Consider the following 20,280-nt stretch of genomic DNA (forward strand, 5'->3'; position numbering starts at 1 on the left):
TCTCTCTGTTTGATTTTCTTGGTTTATATTTTTCTCGGAATGTCGGTTTAACTTATTTAAATAGCACTTTTCTACAGTGCCACCCCACATGTTTCTCTCCCCCCCATATCCTTGCATTTTCCCCTCCAGTCTGTAATCCATATGCTCATTTGTTTTATTGTATTCCTTATATACACCAGTGTATCCCTAGGAGGCTGCAACCTGCTGACAGTCAGGGCTTGACATTCATTATAGGGTTAACAAGAGCCCATCATTCAGGTTTTTGAACCATTCCTCCCCACAACTCTGCATCAGCTGGGCTGGGCTGTAAACTTATGATTAGCAAGCCAAGGGCAACCTGTTTCTTCATTTCCCTGCCTTACGTGCACTCACTGTGAGGACTGCAAGCAATTATGCCAGTCGGCATTAAATACAATATGCAGCACATGGCAGTGTAAAATTATGGAATTTGGGATTTCTAATGAGCTCAGGTGTGATACAACAGAACTTTTTTTTTTCTGTCCATAAAATTATATGGCTTGGAATCAGGGATTTATACAGCCCTGATAAAGCCATTTTATTTAAAAGGGGGAAAATACAACAACAAGGCCTTGGCCCAGTACAATTATATGCAGATTTGTTCATAAATCTGAGGCTGGAGCAGATGTGCAGCACATGTTGAAACTCCAGAGCATGTCGCTGGAACTTGAAACATAAACATGAACCTGTTTCCAAAGAGGAAAATCTGTTCACAGCAAGGAGCTGACCCTGTGCTTTAAACAAAGATCAAGTCCCTTCTGCCTATTGTGCCTTTGCCATGTGTTTACGCTCTGTGTTCACTGCCTAGGGTAATTGAAGGAACAGCCAGCAGAAAAGAAGCAATTTACCTAGGTCACACAGAGCCAGTGGCACTGGGGGCATAAGGAAATAGGAGGTAGAATGTGACCCAACCCGCCCCTCTATCATGGGTCCTGCTAGAGCGGGTCATTGGTATCATGCCAGATCTCTCATCTCTATTTTTAGATGCTCAAAGTCTTTTGCCCTGTAGCTAAATCTTGTAGAAAAACACAACTGCACTTCACAGTGGGTAGAAGCTGTAAGAACTAGCCGGCTTTCCACACCGAAGTGCGCTGCACAAGTGGCAGAGCGTGAAACTGGCGGCAGGATTATGTTTCTTTGACACAGAGAACACCGTGCACCCTGACAGAGTGCTGCCGCTCCTGCTCTTCGAATGGGGAACAATTGCAACGACAACAGCTGCTACCCTCCAAGGGCTCCGATTTCCAGGTCTCAGCGGGCTCTTCGGCACATGCACCATCTGTGAGGCGGTACGCGGTCATTCCTTTTCTCTCACCCGCCCTTTTATGCATCAAAACTGGGGCAGGATGCTCAGGGCACAAGGTGAATGCTCCTTGAAAAAGCTTAGCCCTCCAGGTAAGGGCGAAGGTCAGCTGCTGGGTAATATGGGCTTTTTGCATTCTATCTGCTCCCACCAGGTCTGCAGATGAATGGGGGAGTTAATTTACCTGCACTAATGATGTCAGGACCTGCAAGAACACAAATGTTCCAATCTCCTTTCTTCTTTTGGTGGCTGGCGGGGTAATGGAGCTGGTGCGCTGCGAGAACTCTTGCTAGGAGCTTCAAATCTGATGCTCATCTGTGTAGCCCAAGCGACTTCAGAGGGGCAGGTTGCTGCGATAAGGACAGCAGAACTGGGCCATAACATTTCCCAAAGACCTGTTTGTGTTAGTTACTATGTTTACAGCGACCTAGAGTTATCCTGCCCAGAGGAGGAAGGAAGGGTAAGCAGGCTGGGTGTGATGTTGGGGTTCAGTAACAGCTCTCATTTACAAAATGGTAGGCCATTCATCTGGTTTGAGAAAGGCAAGTCTCTTTTTCTATGATTCGTCCCCTGTCCAGTACTGAGACAAAATCAGATGAAGCTTGGTCTGGTATCACACCTGGCACGTGCTGTTTTGAAGTGTGCCCGGCTCCAACCTCTGCCTGGGAGACCTCACCTGCACTGAAGTCCCGTTTGCCAGGGTGGGCAGTGTGCTCTTCAAAATGGCACCTTGTCTGCCAGTGAGGACACACCAGAGAGGGCTGGGTCACACGAGAAGGGTTGTCCAAGGCTGTTCTCAGAAATACCGCTGTGTCTGGTATTCTGGTGGTGGGTCATAGCACCCTACGCAGGCTTGTCGTGTGAGCTCTGGCAAGTCACTCAAGCTACACCAGGGATGGGAGACCTGTGGTGCAAGGCCACATGCAGCCCATCAGGCTTCTGTGAGTGGCCCACAAGACATTTTGTTTACTGTTGCTCAAAGCTGTCAGAGTCCATTGGTTTTCTGACAGAAAACTGTGCTGTTTTTTTTTATACCAGCCTTAGTAAAGTAGCATGCATCTGAAGCCAGCGCACGTGATGAGAGGCGCATGCTAGCCACACACAACATTCACTGTGAGAGCCGTGTGCTCCCTCAGCAGCCAGTCAAAGTGGGGTTAAGCTTCAGTCAGCACACCCTGCAAACTGCTCTGTCTAGGGCGTCTGTCTCGGTTACGGCAGCCTTGTGGCCCTCTGCGGTGAAGGAGGTCGCTCATGCAGCCCGCTCCCTAGCCAAGGTTGACCATTGCTGAGCTGTGCTAAGAGTCAGATTCCCATCTGGGGATAATGTTTCCTTCAGATGTTGCAAGGGTAAAGATGCCCCAATCCTACGTAGATCCGTGTCATATAAATGCGTACAGAGACAACTGAAACGGGGCTTTCATTTGAGACATACCCAGATAAGCAAATTCCATTTGCTGATTAGGTTTCAAAAGAGGTTTTAGAACCTGAAAACCCCAACGACCTGGTACTGACAATGCATAACCCAACACAGAGCCACTGATACAGCTAAAAGGGCTGTCAGCACTTACATGGTTGCCTTAAACTGGAAAAATTTAAACATTCCCAGCGGCCTGGCTATTTGTCCTTCCACATGATGACTGTTCAATCCATTGCCCACAAGAGGCAAAGAGAAAGGAAGAAAGGGGGCTGCATTATTATTAATAAATGAATACAGCTATTTGTTATTTATTATTTAAGCTCTCAATACCAGCAGGCTTGAGTGATACATGAAATATAGGCAAGTAATTTATTTATTAGGAAAAATAATGATTTCCGCTCCCCCCATACCATAAGCGTCTATGACCCAGAACACTGGGGGGGGGGGCGGTTTATCAAATACAAGTACGATGACTTATAATTTTAGAGTCTTTCAGAGCATTGTAGCTGACAACCTTTTTAGAGTAAGTACATTGAGCAAATAATTTATATAAGTATTCTGGGAATATTTTAGGGTGTTTTATTGCCCCTTGTGAAAGCTGTGGCATGTTATTGATTTTGGCATATTAATATAACCTAAAAGTGAGGGCCCTGGGTAGGCCCCTAATCCAAGTAGCTTTGATGATATCCCACATCTTTCACAGAAGGGAGCCTTGAACTTAATGGCAGAGGTTAACAATGACACATCGTAACCAAAAGTTTCAGAGAATGAATTTTTGCTCATTAAAGAGCTCTAGTAACAGCAAACTTTTCACAAACCAAATTCCTCCAGAATGCTGAATTCTTATTTCTTGCATTTGTATCTTGCAATTTACACTGTGTTCATAAAGACTACATCCCAAGGACGATGCAATCATTGTTATCCCTTTGGGGGTGCCACAAAAATAGCACGTTTCCCTTAAAAGGGGAGTGCATGCTTACTGGACTCTCAAAGAGTTGCCTGCCCATTTCTGTCGATTAGAAGCACCAGGCACTGTGCCCCCCCATCCACAGCTGCCTTGTAAAATCTAAGTAATCAGCTCAAATTTGTCTCTGTGCTCAGTGTCATGAAGAGCAGCAACGCCTGGTGTTTCTGTGAACCAGACACCTGTCCACTGAGCAGTGCAGTGAAAGAGCATAGCTGAGTTCCAAAGGTGCCTTCCAAGCCTACATTTCTACCCTTTGTCATACACAGCTGTCAGACTGTATCCATGATTTTTCTTGGACTCCAACCAAACCTCCAGAGTTTATTTCCAATTCCCCATTTCGTCTCCCTTCCCAGCTTTGGTCAATAACCCTCCTAACTCTTCTCTAACCCAATTAATTACATTCTTGATGCTTGGTTATTTTTTTAAAAAAAGGACTTAATTCTTACCTTTGAAATGGTCCAACTTCCTTTAAAAAATTAAAAGTGCCCTGGATATTAGTCTTATAAACAGTGGTTCCCTTTTAGTTACAGCTTCTCAGAAGCTTCCAAGTCAATTTTATTGTCTTTCCCATTTTGTTCTTTCCCTTCTGGTAAATCCTGGTTTTTCCCCTTGTGCTTTGTCTTTCTTGTTCGTGCATCTGCTGTGCCAAAGGCGTCTTCAGTAGGTGATGATTTAGAGTGAACATCTGGTAATGAATCAGTCGGTGAGGTGAGTGGTGAACACATTTTTATAGAACAACAAGAAGTCCTGTGGCACCTTATAGACAAACAAATATTTTGGAGCATCAGCTTTGGTGGGCAAAGATCTGCTTCATCATGCATCATGCATCTTCTGATGATGAAGCAGGTCTTTGCCCACCAAAGCTTATGCTCCAAAATATCTGTTAGTCTATAAGGTGCCACAGGACTTCTCGTTGTTCTATAAAAATGTGTTCACCATTCACCTCACCAACTGATTCATTACCAGATGTTCCTCTAGCTCATCACCTACTGAAGACGCCTTTTGCACAGCAGATGCACAAACAAGAAAGACAAAGAACAAGGGGAAAACCAGGATTTATCAGAAGGAAAAGAACAAAACAGGAAAGACAGTAAGACTGACTTGGAAGCTGCTGAGAAGTTGTAACTAAAAGGAAACAACTGTTTATAAGACTAATATCCAGGGCACTTTCAATTTTTTTTAAATTAAACTGAAACTATCATAAATGCTGGCAGTGAAGCAGGGCCTGGGGGTGGATGCTGATGGCTGGCAAACCCCCACGTAATAACCTCACAGTCTGCTGAGGGGGTCACAAGTCCCAGCTGAAGAACCACTGATTTTAAAGGTTGAGCCTGATGGCTTTACCTCGCTCCTCTGGTAAGAGCATCATTTTTATGTGCAAGTCATTTCATACACACCCTGTGGTACAAGAAGTGGCATAAGCACTGCTCTACGGTGACTACTAGTCAAAGCTGCACTACCTTTTCCAATGAGACCCCACCTGAGTTCCCTGTAAGCCACATGGCCACGCAGCCTCCCATTAAGCCCTGAGCTCTGCCTATTACACCCCATGGAGGGGCTCAGGGGTTACAGCAGCCAGGGGAGGGGTGCCTCTCGCTGCCAGCCCCACACTGGAGCTGCTGCAGCCAGGGGACAGGCATCCCTTCCCTGGCCCCCATAAGCCTAGCCTGGACCTGCCCCAGCTGGGGCACAGTGGTACAAGTGCTGCCACGGCTATAGAAAGGCACTTTCCCCCTGGTCCCAAGCCACTGGGCAAGAGATGAGTGGAGGGGAGTCCTCTGTCTCTGGGGCAGCCTGCACCCTTCATCCTCCTTCCCACCCCAGAGCCTACACCCCTCAGCCAGAGCTCTCATCCTGCACCCCCCACACTCTAAACCTCTGATCTGGAACCTCACCCCAGGGACAGACGCCCTACCCACCCCCGACTCACATCACTCCAGAATTCCCAAGTGGGTGGAAACCCACAGCAACCTAGTACTCAGTGAACATCACAGAATGTTCATGTGGTGCCAAATCGTCATTCTTTAACCGAAAATTTGCCCAGCACTAAACTGTCACAACATGGTGTTCGCAGTGGCCAAGGATGGGCTATGCTCAGGAGTTGGGGCCTGCAGCAGAGCCAGGCTCGGAGCAGCCTAGTGAGACAACCTACCCGATTTCCACCTGTCTGTGGGAAGATTCAGCCAACCTGCCTGTATGCTCACCAGCAGCTCCAGTTTGGTGGCTGCACAAGGCATTTGCCTATGTCTGTGGTAGCTCCCAGGCCTGTTTCTTCCCAGATTTGCTCCTGCCTTCTCCCAGCCCAGCTTTAGCATGGATCCAGCCCTTCTCTTGCCTTGCCTCACACCAAGTAACCCAGCTCTGACCCTCAGCACTGGCCTCTGGCCTCTGGGCTCCTATTCCCGGCTACTGACTCCTTCTCCAACCACATGGCATGACTCTTTGGGGCTTAATCCCTGAAGGGTAGAAGGGATCAGAATCAGTGCAGAAGTACAGGGCTTCACTGTGAATAGAAGGTCCTGATCTCCCCATGGATTCCTCCAAATCCTGTGGTTCCCAGCAGTGGTCAGATGTGGACATCGGGTCTCAAAGAATTTTCCATAGCAGGACACAAGCCTGGCTGATGTAGGTTGTTGCAGGGTGGAGGTAGGGTGGCTCTATAGGCAGAGTTTCTTTCCCAGGATTCCCTTCCCATTTTTTCCTGCTCCCCATGAAACTCACTCCCCATCATGTTTCACTAAGAAATTCTTTGAAAAGCCGTGGATCTGGAAGGACCTATAAAAAAGTATCAGAGAGGTCGCCGTGTTAGTCTGCATCTTCGAGAACAACAAGAAGTCCTGTGACACCTTATAGACTAACAGATATTTTGGAGCATAAGCTTTCGTAGGCAAAGCCCCGCTTCATCAGATGCAGTATAATGCTTTTAATTTAAAAGGAGGGGTCACTTTCAGGGGCTTGCAGGATGAAAGGGTTCACCAGCAATGTTTCGTCTAATCTTTTCCATCCAGGTGAGGATTTTTTTCCATCCCTGTGTAGAATATTTTTTTCATGTGCACCCAGGCATGTGCAAATGTGCACCCTCAATGGAAGCAAAACCGCACTGTGGGCACTCTGCTAATCATCTGGGTGGTGTTTGACTCTCTCTAGGAGCAGTCGCACAAACGCACAGCTTACAGGGAATGCTAGTCAGCAGGACAAATGTTTGAGAACCATTCCTTAAAATGTATCTTTATCCCAGCATCCTGTTTGTTTGCTGTACACTTGGCTGTGTGAAAGGCTAAAGGATGGCACCTTTAGTAGGGGAATTTCATTCCTGGTTCCAAAGCAGGTTCTTCATTAGATTCAGAAAAGGGCATTTTGTATTCATCATTATAGATTTTGCCACAATTTTATTTCTCAGTAAGACTCCTTTGGTCCTCCTGTGCTTGTGGCGTGACTGATGCCATCTCTTACCCCTGAGATAGATCTCTGGGAGGCTGACTTTTTTTAAAATGTGCCTCACTTTATTTCGATAAACTGAAATGCAAATGATAGGCGACGTGGCACAATTAACATGTTCTTACTCAGAGGAGGAAAGCATACATGGCACTTGCATTGGAATACAAATTGTATATGGTTTATTTTATTACACCTATTTCCCTTGCAATGTGCAATTGATGGTTGAGCAATAATAATACTATCAATACTAACTAAAGGAGTCCCTTAAGTGCACGGCTAAGAGGCAATATATGCAAATGTAACATGATCTTAGGGAACAATCCATCCCGGGGTTGCAACATTAGACGGAGTGTTGTCTTTTGAAGTGGGGTTTTGTGGTCTTTTTTGCTATAGATTTTGGAATGTGTTGCCTAGCGGCTTGGTACTGCTCAGCCCTGCCGAAATGCACCTGAGAGCAGACTCAAATGAGAAGTCATTCAAGCTTTTAGAAAGCCTTGGTAATGTCGGGTCTTATTTCTCATTGGCCGCGTCTACACGTGCACGCTACTTCGAAGTAGCGACGCCAACTTCGAAATAGCGCCCGTCACGTCTACACGTGTTGGGCGCTATTTCGAAGTTAACTTCGACGTTAGGCAGCGAGACGTCGAAGTCGCTAACCCCATGAGGGGATGGGAATAGCGCCCTACTTTGAAGTTGAACGTCGAAGTAGGGCATGTGTAGCCGATCCGTGTCCCGCAACATCGAAATAGCGGGGTCCTCCATGGCGGCCATCAGCTGAGGGGTTGAAAGACGCTCTCTCTCCAGCCCCTGCGGGGCTCTATGGTCACCGTGTGCAGCAGCCCGTAGCCCAGGGCTTCTGGCTGCTGCTGCTGCAGCTGGGGATCCATGCTGCATGCACAGGGTCTGCAACCAGTTGTTGGCTCTGTGTATCTTGTGCTGTTTAGTGCAAGAGTGTCTGGGAGGGGCCCTTTAAGGGAGCGGCTTGCTGTTGAGTCCGCCCTGTGACCCTGTCTGCAGCTGTTCCTGGCACCCTTATTTCGATGTGTGCTACCTTGGCGTGTAGACGTTCCCTCGCAGCGCCTATTTCGATGTGGTACTGCCCAACGTCGACGTTGCCAGCCCTGGAGGACGTGTAGACGCTGTTCATCGAGATAGACTATTTCGATGTAGCGTGCACGTGTAGACGTAGCCATTCTGTCCCACAAACAGATGAAAGCAAAGGAACCCCTCTGTCTCAGAGGGGTAGCTGTGTTAGTCTGAAGCTTCACAAAAAAACGAGCAGTCCTATAGCACCTTAAAGACTAACACATGTATTTATCAGGCAATGAGCTTTTACAAATAAGGCTCCCTGTTTATGATCTCCATGGGTCATTTCAATGAGCTGTTAAGCACCAAGGATCTCTTCCTGACGTCTCATCATCCATCTATGGCTTCCCAAATTCAGACCTTCTCTCCACTTTTCACAGCCACCTAGATAGAAGCTGACCATCTCATGGCATTTTCTGTCAAGCCTTCTGGCAACCTGAGCCTTCGTGCTGGAGGCCACCAGGGCACAGAATGCAGCTGGATTGTTTTTTTTTAAGTGGAACAACGGATGCCACTTGGCTGGTACCTCTGCAATTGCAACACTTAAAAAAGGCACAAAGCTTTAAAACAAGAAAACAAAAAAAAAACCTGCATTCACTGCAAAAGAAAGGAAGTGGTAGGAGAAGAAATGCCAAATATTATTGTACACATGCCAGGAAATTCAAAACTTCTACATGTTTTTCTCTTTCAGTAAATGTAAGCAAGAATAAAATGTAGTGAAAAAATGTACTGGCTCTAATTTAGCTGCTCTGTGCCTCCTGGAACCTCAGTGGGGATATCTGGTGCCTCAGCACTTCTGAAAGTTCGGTCGATTATTTAAATGTTTATAGCAGGTTTTCCAAACTTCATATAGTTGGGACCCCGTTTCTTTTCAGTATCTTTTTTTGCTGCCCAAAAATATAAATGTATATAAAAAACAGAAAAATGCATAAATGGTCACCGTTTATTATTTATTCACAATAATAGTAGTACATAGTGATAATTTGTATATTTTCTAAGGACTGGTATTTTTTTTTTCCAAGGACTGCTACTGAGCTGCATACCACACTTTGGGAAACGCTGGTCTATAGTTATGTGTTTGAGTTTTAGGCCTTCACTCTGAGAATGTTTGGCTGATACACAACCAACGTTATCTCTAATCTTTTCAATCCATGTGCAGATTTTTACCATCCATGGGTGTAACAATGTTTTTATGTGCACTGTGCCTTTGGCTTGTGTAGCCCACTGGGGCTCTGAGAGGGGCTCCTCTGGGGCAGTGGGTGGCCACGCCGCCTCACTACACCGCTGTGCGGTCACGCTCAGGGGAATCAGCTGCAGCACCACTTCCAAAGCTCAGGCCTGTAGCCACGCCAAGCACTGAATCAAGTAGTCCTGGACTTTGCCCAGGGCAGCCAACAAACATCCAGAGGCTTAGGCCTCTGATTGGGCTGAAGAAGGAGTCAATAGCCCTAGCTTCCCTCAGGACAGGCAACAAGAGAGCTAGGGCCTCTTTGCCCAATAAGCCCTGGCCTTCACTCAGAGCAGACAGCCATCACTAAGCCCAGGTACCGGTTCAGGGAAGGGCAAGAAACAATAGCAGTTCAATAGCATCATATGTATGCTTGGACCATGGACAATGGGGTGGGGGAGACTGGGGGGGGGGAGGGCACACGCCCACACACTCCACTGTGACCCCGCCTAGGGCCCTAACACTGACAGACCCATCTGAGTCAGCAGAGATCTTACCCGCAATACGCTGACTCCATCATGGGATCTGGTTCAGTCAGACTAAAGTCAGTTGGCCCTGGACCACTTCCCCACTCCCCACCACCAGGTGTATCTGGCTCCAATAAAGATTCTCTGGTCCATTGGAGTTTGGAACCTCTGGTAGGGCCGGCATTTCCTCCAGGTCCACGGCTGTCTGAGGTCTTGGCCAGTGCTCAACCTCCTTGAAGTCCCCAGCAGCCTCCGAGCTCGGGAGCATGGGACAGGTGTCTGGTTTCTCTGTCAGCTGGGGCCTGATAGCACTCCTGGGTTAGCTTTTTCTATCTCTAATCCTGCCTCCTGGCTTCCAGTCAGATGAGGGGATGGGCTTTGCCCACCAGGGGTCTGCGTGGGGCTCCTCTTTCTGTGGGGCAGTGGAAGGCCACTCCACCTCACTACATATTGAAAACAAGTTCCATTTGTGACTGTGGCCAAGCCAAGTCCGGGATGTTACCCAAGAAGAAGATGAGTGCTGATTCCCTCTCTTCCGTCCCTAGCTCTTTTCAGAGTTTCAGAGTTTGCACCAAGTTGCCCTCTTACGCCAGCCTCTGCCTTTCGCTGTCTGCAATCTTCACAGACTTCCATGAGAGCTAAGTGTTAGACTCTGAGCGCCTGTCACATCCAGTTTATGCTCGTCATTTGGTTTCTGCCATTTAGGCTTCATTTTGGTTTGATAAAGAACAGAATAGTCAGGTGCAAGATTTTAGGTCTCAGTTTAGACGAATTGTGCAGAATCCATGCCGAGCCAGCGGAGTGTTTACAATGCCCAGTGACACAATGCGTTACTCATTTTTGCATGAGTTCAGTGGCGTTGCTGTAGAAATATGGAGGACTGCGTATCTTCTGTTTTTCACACCATGCCTAAGGTAGTGTTATTAGTGCTGGCTGTTGGGTTAACCACTAACATGTAATCCAATTCGATACCAGTAGTGAGTATTTATTACTGTCTCTGACTTTCAGTTGTGTTGGGGCCTGTGGTAAAATCACTTTCTGGGTATGCAGTTGCTGTGATTGACAGATGGAGCAGCCAATCAACCGAACTGGGACATGGTACCTTGGGTACAGTACAACAGCATTAGTCCTCAGCAGCAGGTTTTATGATGTTTGCAATGTCCTGTGCTCTGGATTACAGTAGTCCACCTTTGCTGCTGTGTTTGTAAAGCATTTCTGTAGCTGACTGGCATTTGGGGAGCAAACTTCTCATCGCAGACCAACCTAAGGTACTGGGAGAACTAGGAATAACATTTGGTCTCATTGTTGGTGCTCTTTGCCTTCAGGGTGTCTAGCCTTGTCCTGTGAACACCTCTTTCGTAGGTCTTGGAATGATCAAGTTCTTGACCTCCCTACAGCCATGGCCACCCTTAGTGCCAATTTGGGTCACCTCTGTTAGTGTTTTTAGTTTCATTGTACCATCCTTGCCCCATCTATGGGCTCTCGTCTTCTACTCAGAGAAGTCCTTTGGGACCAGGACCATCTTTTTGTACTGTATTTGTACTGCTCCTAGTATCTTTGTTGTCTTGGGCAATGACAGGGTTCCTGGAGGCTACCTAATACCTCATCACCATCTTAATAGCAGCTCTTCATTAGGAACTGGACCAGAATCACCACCTTATTTCACATAATAGGCCAGGGAGTTGCCAGTAGAAGGCATGGACTTTAGTTTACAACTTACTGACCATTACCAGTCTTACATCTAGAACGGGTTGCAAATTTTTTGCTCCTCTGGAAAGAAGCTAGATCAAAATTAGAGTTTTCATTGTTTTACTTGTCTGTGTGTGTTTTAATTGACTTTCCGTTAATAAAAACTCAAGATTTCTTGTGGTAATGTCTGACTTTGCAAGAAGCCACTTGTGGTTATAACTCTCTGTTGCCAGCTATGTTGCCAACTTGCGGCATCCTTGAAGCTGGCAGCAATAATCAAGTTACAGATTAAAAGAGCGAATACGTTAACTAGCATGTAATAGATTAATGACACGCACATACCTGCACTATAACTTCCACGTAATTTAGAGTGTTATTACATGGTTATTTGTAATCTTTAAATGAGTAGTTCTGGGGAGGAGGAGGTGTTGTTTTCCCTAAAGAGCATGCATAATTTTGCTGCACTAAAATAAGTGTCAGTTCCCATGTTTAACTAAGAGATAACTGCGGACCATATAGTGAACTTCAGAAGAAGACAGAGGATTATGCTGTGGAATGAACAGTGGCTGTCCTATTAGGAAGAATCTGAGTTAGCAACAAAGAAAATGTTTTTTTTTGTTTTTTTGTTTTTTTGCAGATTCATTCAGCAATAAGCATGGCTAAGGGTTCACAAAGAAGGAAGACGGTGTGTTGCGTAGCAAATTCCTGCCTGTCATGCTAGGCCCTGATCTAGTAAAAGAGATAGGTCCCCATCAACTCAGCACATGCTTAGCTCAAAACATACGCTTAAGGTCTATCAAAGAGAATGAAACTAATTGCATGCTGAAAGTTAAGCACAAACTTAATTCATTTGCTGAATCAGGGCACTAATATCTTTAAAATGCTGTCTTTTTAAATTGAATGGACTTTTTGCAGCTTGAATTCAACAAATAGAGAAATCCACACTCATCTGAAATATACAGACAAGAATCAACCCTAATCTCCATCACTTCCCCCTCTATAAAGTTGTGGGGATTAGTAACTGTCTAATTAAGAATGATTTTACTGTATTTTTTCCAGTATGGGTTGAACCTCTCTAATCCAGAACTCTCTCAGCCAGCAACACCCGTAATCTGGCATGATTTCAGTTAGCTGGACTGCCACTTATTATGAGCGTGGCTAAGTTTCCTGTAGTCCCATAAAGTTTGTTTACAGCTGCCAGTCCTGGCTCTCAATATTCTGTGCTGTTTTTTAAAGCAATCTACCCCTAAAGGTCTTCTAAAAGCCCAGTAAAAGCGGTGAAAGTGTTGGTAATGCTGCTAGGCAATATTGACCTCCCATAGTCCAGCAAATTCTCTCATCTGGCATCAGTCAGGTCCTGAGCATGCTGGATGAGAGAGGTTCAAGCTCTATACACTAACTCTATTCCTACAAATCTCCTTCTGCCATTATTGGGTTTTGGAAAATTCATTGCCCCAATTGGTAATTTGTTTTTTTTTTTAAACAGTACATGTACAAGTATTGCTATTTTAATTGGGAAGAAGCAAACAGAAGGAAAAAGCTATAAGGCAATGTAAGTATGCCTGTGACTCTTTATGTTTTAATTATTTATTGGAGTAAATAAAATTAAATATTTTCATAGCAATCCAGAACAGGATCTGAAGTAATTACTCTGTCAAATTCATCAAAAATTCTCTCATCAAAATAAAAACCTTCATGTCACTGAATAATTTATAATACAAATACACAGAAATTGTAAAGTATTATAAATAGAAAACTGCAGGGTAAGTGAACATGAATTAGTTAGGGGTTATGTTTCTGAAAGAGGCTGTCATAAGCTGTATAAATTTTTAATAAGCATTTTTGAGGCCTAATTTTAGTGCACACTGTAGATCCACAATTTCAGGAAACAGCCAAAAATGTTGATTTAAAAGCACATCTGTATAAGATACAAGCTGGGTTGTAAGGGAAAGAGAAGCCCCGAAAGAGGAGATGTTTGCTATTGAATGTGCATGGTTTAAAGTGAATCATTTGCTGAACAGCAAATATATCAACTAACCTCATCCCTGCTATTATCAACAAATCCCAAATCCTGGGACAATACCAGGGCTACTAAAAAACTCAGATGTTCTAGGACCTCTAATAGCCAGAACCCGATCTATGCTCAGTCTTGTTCTCTCTGGGGCCACGCCAAAAGGGAATTTTACTAATCACTTTAGTGGAGCTGGACTGGATCCTCTGTCTTTGGACTCCCATTGGCCTTGCACAATTATGTTTTTTGGGTTTGGGTCAATGAGAGTTTTGCCATTGAGTCAGCCCCTTGTGCTGTAATACAAGTCTTCAGAGGTATTGGTTGAGCCAGATACAGTTATGTTTCTATATGATTTATAATCACAGACCAGGCTGAGCCAGAGGCTGTATGCCGAACAATGTCTGAGTTTGGTTGCTTCTTTCTTCTTCTTTTACTTCTATTTCCACTTCTCCTTGGGTGCATCTACACTAGGAACTAACTTCAAAGTTAACTTTGAAGTTAGGCACTACATCAAAGTAGCCAGCAAAAAGTATACACACATTTTCCTCTTTCTTTGAAGTAGGGAGCCTAACTAGTCCCAGGAATGGAGTAGTGCCCTGCTTGGAAGCTTGAGTTCAAAAGACGGTGTGTGTAGACACTCTACTTCAAAGTTGCACTTTGAAGTTATTTTTGTAGTGTAGACACAGCCCTTCAGAATCTTCTTCAGAATCACCACCATCATCCTCTTCAGGATCTAAATTCTGTGTCAAAAAATCATCTGTGTGAGTTCATCTATTATCATCATCTGTATGATGAAAATAGCTCTGAGCCTTCCGTCATTGACATCAGCGGTGATACTCCCATTGATGTTGGTAGGTGCATGATTGTATGGTCTGTGATTGATCCCAAGGACAGTAGCAGTCCTTAAAGGAACATGTTAGATAATAAAAGTGAAGAAAGTCCTGAATTATGTGGATCAGATTTTGAATCTGGTATCACTCCATCAAAGACATTGAATTAATTCTGTTGTAACTGAAATCAGACCCTGGCTTCATGTCTCAGGATGTCTGTTTAATTCCAGGCTTTGAAATTGCTAAACAGTTCTGTTCTTTCCCCTAGAATGAATCCTGGGAGTGAAAATGCAAGTAGCTTATAAACATTGTGCCATACAGTGTTTGTTATGTTTTAAGTGTAGGATCTTTGAGTGAGTATATTTCCTCATCTTCTTGAAGCACTTCACTATTTTGGTAGACTTGTCACTTCAGATCATATCTGGCCAAACATTTATTTTCCAATCACCAGTCAGAAGTGTGCACTTTTTTGATCAATACATGTTACAGAAATAGACCCAGGTAATGATTTTCAGACAGCTAAGTCAATGAAGCATTATCAGCAATAGCATATGCTATCTTATTTGATGCATGCATCTACCTCTGAGTTTATCAAGGTTCTTTCTATTTATGGCACTAAAAGGAACCCATTCTCCTCTCATTTTTTAGATGTAAGTCTCTGGCTCATCAGAGAGGTCCTTGTAGACTGTGTGGGTAGAGAACAACTGGGAGTGGGACCAAGGCTGGACTAAGTTAAAATTCCTTAGCTCTTCTCTGCATTCATTGTAGGTGATAAACCACCTAAAGAATTCCCAAGAAGAGTGGAAAGATGCTCAGAAACCTATGGAACTCTTTAAGGGAACTTAACTAGTGAACACATACATCCCCACATACGTCCCCACAAAGACTAAACTACACCATACTGACTATAAGATAGACATTGACATGTATTACAGTTTGAACCTGTCTAGTCCAGCACCTTCTGGACCTGACTGGTGCCAAACCAGAGAATTTGCAGGACCACAGGAGGTCAATATTGTCTAGCACATTACCAACACTTCCACGGCTTACTGGGCTCTTAGAAGACATTTTGGGATAAATTAGAGCAAAGTAACAGCACAGAACATTGACAGACAGGACCAATGCTTATAAACAAACTTTATGGGACCATAGGAAACATGGCCATGCCCATGATAAGTGGTCATCTGGCTAACAAAAATCATGCTGGACTACAGATGTTGCCAGATAAGAGAGTGCCGGACTAGAGAGGTTCAACCTGTACTGTGCTATTTCCATTACCGTTTAGTGGCCAGCACTTTTTCAAGTGGCTGCATTAGTGCTGTCACCAGTCATTTTGTATGGGATTTATGATGACTTAGGAGGTTCCACCTCATGTTTAATCACCATCACATTAACCTGCGTCCAATTTATGAAGATGCAGAGAGGAAGCCTTAACTTGCTGCTTTAAATGCCACCTCGCTAGAAATCAGCTTTGCAGAAAACACATTTGCAATGACTATTTAATGGAGGACAAGCTATTGGATAGTTTCTTCACAGCTATAATACTGCCTCTTTGCCTAGATCTTACAAGAGTGCACTTGTGCGGCAGAGGTGGAGGCTGCTGTGAATTGTTCATCTTTCAGGTCCTTCCTTTCTCACTGTTCAATATTCGATAGCCAGACATTCTTTCTCTTACTTCACTATAGCCAATAGTGACTCAACCTTGGCCATCCTCTGGGGACACTTAGCTGGAAAGCTCAATTTTAGGATTTTTCTGCGATAGATAACTCAAACCTTTGGACAGTAGAAGGAGATTTATACTTTATATGTTGATTGCTAATCATTACCAACCTATTGTAAAATCAGAGAGTAGCTCGTTTAGGGAATTGCTTAATTTCCCTCAGCACGTTCCAGCCCCACTTGCTTTGAAGGACGGGCTCTTAGCCTGATTTTCTCTTTGGGCTTGGAGTCTTTAAAATTTCATCTTCTGTTGCTTGTGGTTTCATTGTACCATTATTCTAACCACTTTTCTTCTTCCATCTATTTTGCTTTTTACTCCATGAGGATATTATATTTTTTAGACGTCAAATGGAACGACAAAGGGAAAAATACCCCACAATTCTTTTTCAAACCATGAATAGTTTTCCCCTTTATTTTTTTTTTAAAGTTCTGGTTCATCGGCAGCCAAGTTTATTGGAAACGACAGCTCAAAAGTTCAGTGAGTGAGTGAAGTTGCCAGAGATCAGAGGCCCTCTGCTGTTTCTACTGTCTCCCCTGTTTTAAGCCCTCAATACAAGGGCACCTTTTGGAAATTTCAAGGTCAGCTGTAGGTCTATTATTATGGGAAAGGAATTATTTTGCACTGGAATCCAACTTCTTGTCATCTTTCTCCTTAACCTACTTGGCTTCTTTGTAGTATCTGGAGGCCTTGGCGCTATTTCTTCTCGCCATTGTAAATGGTCTGATTGGTTTTGGTCATGTTATCACATCTATCTCTCTTCTGATAAAGAGCAGAGTGCATGCTGTGCTGAAGAAACCATCCTTTACATCAAAAAATTCCCCTTAACTTTCACCTTGTCTCAAATTTTCCATTTTTCATCAATATTTCAGCACAAAGATAACTATTGCTTTTCAGTAGCCTCATCATTTTCACTCTGAGGTTAGAAGAGCCACAGCACAGAGACTGATTTGGATAAAGAATGCAACAACGGCCTCCGCCTTTTTGCAGGTTCAGGCTTTTTTTGCAGTGTATAGTACTAGCACATGTAGTCTAGGCAGATGCAAGAATATACACCAAGCATTTGATAACCACTTCTCACATGCCATATCAGAACATTCATCTCTGGTGGGCCATAAGATTTTGTGCATCTCTCTCATATTTTTAGTTCCTTGTTTTCCGATGAAAACCAGAAGACCCCACTTGGGCTCAGTTGTTTACACCATTCCCACCCACTTTTTTCATGGCTCCAGTTCTCTTAGTGCATGTCATCGCTACGGGCTGGATCGACGGGCAGTGATAGAACCAGCGGGAGTGGATTTATTGGCTCTATCCTAGGTATGATAAATCAGCCCCAGAGCTCTCTGCTGTCAACTCTGGTACTTCAGGAAAATGAGAAGAGTAAGCTGAGTCAATTGAAGAGTGACAGTTGTTGACTTACCACCATAAGCAGGCCTAAGTACTCTATTTATGCAGCTGAAGTAGTGTAAGTTAGGTCGATGGCCTGCAGTAGTGTAGACAAGCCCTTAAATTTACTTCTGCACCTTCTCCATCAAGCCACCTCTATTCCAACTCCCACCAGCTGGCATGTTGCTCATCTTTCGTGCACAACTGCAGCTCAGACCAGCTGCAACTATTTGTTTGCTTACCTCTCTGCTTCTGCATGACAGAGGCAAATGCCAGCTGTGGACTCTAATGAGTCACTCAAAATTATTTCCATTTTCAACATAAGCAAGTTCCAAAACTGAAAAACTAGTATTCTAACCCCACACTCCCACACCTGGTTTCAATAGTACGTGCAAAGTAGTTAGCTGTTCTTTCTAATGTCTCCATTAATTGACTTATTTTACATCAGTTTGCTGAGTTTCAATGTGGGACCTTTAATTGGGAATAATTGTGCCTTATTCTGAGTTTACACCAGACAGCTCCACTTACTTTGCTGGAATTGTGTCTGATTTACACTCGTGGGAATGAAATAAGAGCTGGGCGTGTTGTTTCCCGCTGCCCAACTTTATAGGTCTAATCCCAATGGAGTCCTTTACAATGAGTTTTCTTCTGTTATGTTAAAAATGTGGTGGTTGCAGTTCTCCACAGACAAAGATCAAAGCTGTACTTTAAGCCTGTTGTTATAGATTAATGGAAACACCAAAGCAAGAAAGAAAAAAGAAAGAAAGAACTAAACAGAGAGCTCTTGGTGCAGGGAACTCATTGGCCATATTTAATCAACTAACTGGGCACACCTAGAATTATACACTTAACACAACTGCAGTCTGTAGCAACAACTTTACAGTTACCAATCCACCCTCCATGTCTTTTGTACACTTTGTCCCTTCTTTTCAACATCCAAAGAACATGGACAGTTAGACCACCAAGTAATGCACAGAATGCCACCCAAAATAGTTTTGCAACCTTTCCACCTATTACAGATGTGATACTTTGCTTTAGGACCTTCCCAGGGAACAAGAAATCTGCCCTGATTTCCACCGGTGGGCAGCACTGTGACCTGAGCCAGACATGCCAGAAGCGGGCTTGATATAAATAAGGGAATTCCATTAGTTGCCAGTTACATGTCAAACTGATTCTAAAGAGGCTTTGATGACTTACAAAGCAGCATAGGGGCTTGAATGTTTATCTGAGCAGCTGTCTCCTGCTGCAGAGGCATAGTCACTATTTGCCATCACCTAAAGCTGCTTTATCAGCCATTCTAAAACAAATAATACCCAGATAGGCTTAACACTTTCGGAATACAAGCTCTAAGTTATTTTGCAGAGTTCATTTGAGGCTGGAGATCTCCGAAGCTGAGGAAATGCACTGGTTTAAATCTAAACTGAAACCTTACATTTTACTACAACTTATTTTTCCCTCTACACAACTGCCTGTGTGTCGTGTGTGTCTCTACTGCAAAGCACCTGCACGCATTTGCACGATAAGTGGTATGGATTTTTGTTTTGAATTAACACTACTAGAAACAAAAGCAATGCAACAGTAAGGCTAAGTGTTCTGGTCTGAAGTTTGGGAAGGAGATATTTAGAAGAGGTTGGATTGATCCCAAGCTCCAGATTTCAATGTCTCCATATTATGGAAGAGTTTGGAGCTGGTTCTGAATTTTGCAGTACCCCTTGCTCTCCTATCACCCTGTGCAGGCAGGGGGAGTAGGGACATGGCATTTTTGAGAATGCTTTTGCTTTCATTTCTCCATTGGTGCCCAGATTTGCTGAAAGTCAGGGACCTGCCCATTTTACCTGGCTACCTCCAGCAGGGGCTGCTTGAGATTACAGGGGTTATATCAGAGGAAGGGTGGTCCCCCAGTGAGGGAACAAGCTTTGGGCTTGGGAAACTGGGATTTAATTCCCGGTTCATCAAAGCCTACTTGTGTGAGCTTGGGTAAGACTCTGCTGCTCCACAAAACCAGGATATTAGCACTTCTCTTAGTCACAGGGGTGCTGTGAGGATAAGCACCCTAAAGTTTGTGAGGCACTCGGGTATTACTGTAATCGGGGCCAAGTATCTTAGTGGTTTGAGGTGGGTTTATTACTTGTGTTCTGGATTTTGTGTGCACCTGGAGGGTTACTAACAGATACAATGGGTAGAGCTAAATAAACAACAATTATCATAGGATGAACTGAAATCCTGGATCGGAGCACCACCAGCATTCTGGATCTGGATCTGCACATTGAAGCAATTTAGATGTTTTATATTTTGCTCCTGCATTAGCAAAGTGCTGGGTGACGTGTTCTCAAGCCCTGACTGGATACGATACGTTAAAGGTGATAAGGCACTTTATCGGGCTTTTCGACTGCCTTCTCCCATCTTTCTTTTACTCCAATAGAGAACAGAGAACAGAGAGAACAGATTCTCCAAAGCAAACACACCTTTGTGGCTATATCGCACATGGGAACATTTTGGGTGAACAGCCCCTAGGCATGTTTCCTCTAAAACAGGGGTCAGCAGCCCCCAGCAGGGATGCCAAGAGTGTCACATGAGCCGATTTGCATCAACACATGAGGCAGGAGCTCAGCCCCTCTCTCCTGTCCCATGCATCTGGGAGCTTGCTCAAAGCCAGGCCACCTGTGAATTAATGAAAGACCAGCTAATGCTGCTGTCCGCCACCTAAATGGCAAAGCTCTGCA

General features: G+C 44.3%; 1 long non-coding RNA gene across 3 annotated transcripts in view; it reads left to right on the forward strand.

The window, feature by feature from the left end:
• Window positions 1-1,091: 1,091 nt before the first annotated feature.
• The window catches only part of LOC142021389 (uncharacterized), a 341,329-nt gene continuing 322,140 nt past the window's right edge, over window positions 1,092-20,280 (forward strand). For all 3 annotated transcript variants that reach the window (XR_012647669.1, XR_012647668.1, XR_012647670.1), the window contains exon 1: window positions 1,092-1,307. This is a non-coding gene — a long non-coding RNA (uncharacterized LOC142021389). The remainder of the gene's footprint in view (window positions 1,308-20,280) is intronic.

Source organism: Carettochelys insculpta, chromosome 15 (genome assembly GCF_033958435.1).
Source record: "Carettochelys insculpta isolate YL-2023 chromosome 15, ASM3395843v1, whole genome shotgun sequence".
In the NCBI taxonomy this organism is placed as follows: Eukaryota; Metazoa; Chordata; order Testudines; family Carettochelyidae; genus Carettochelys; species Carettochelys insculpta.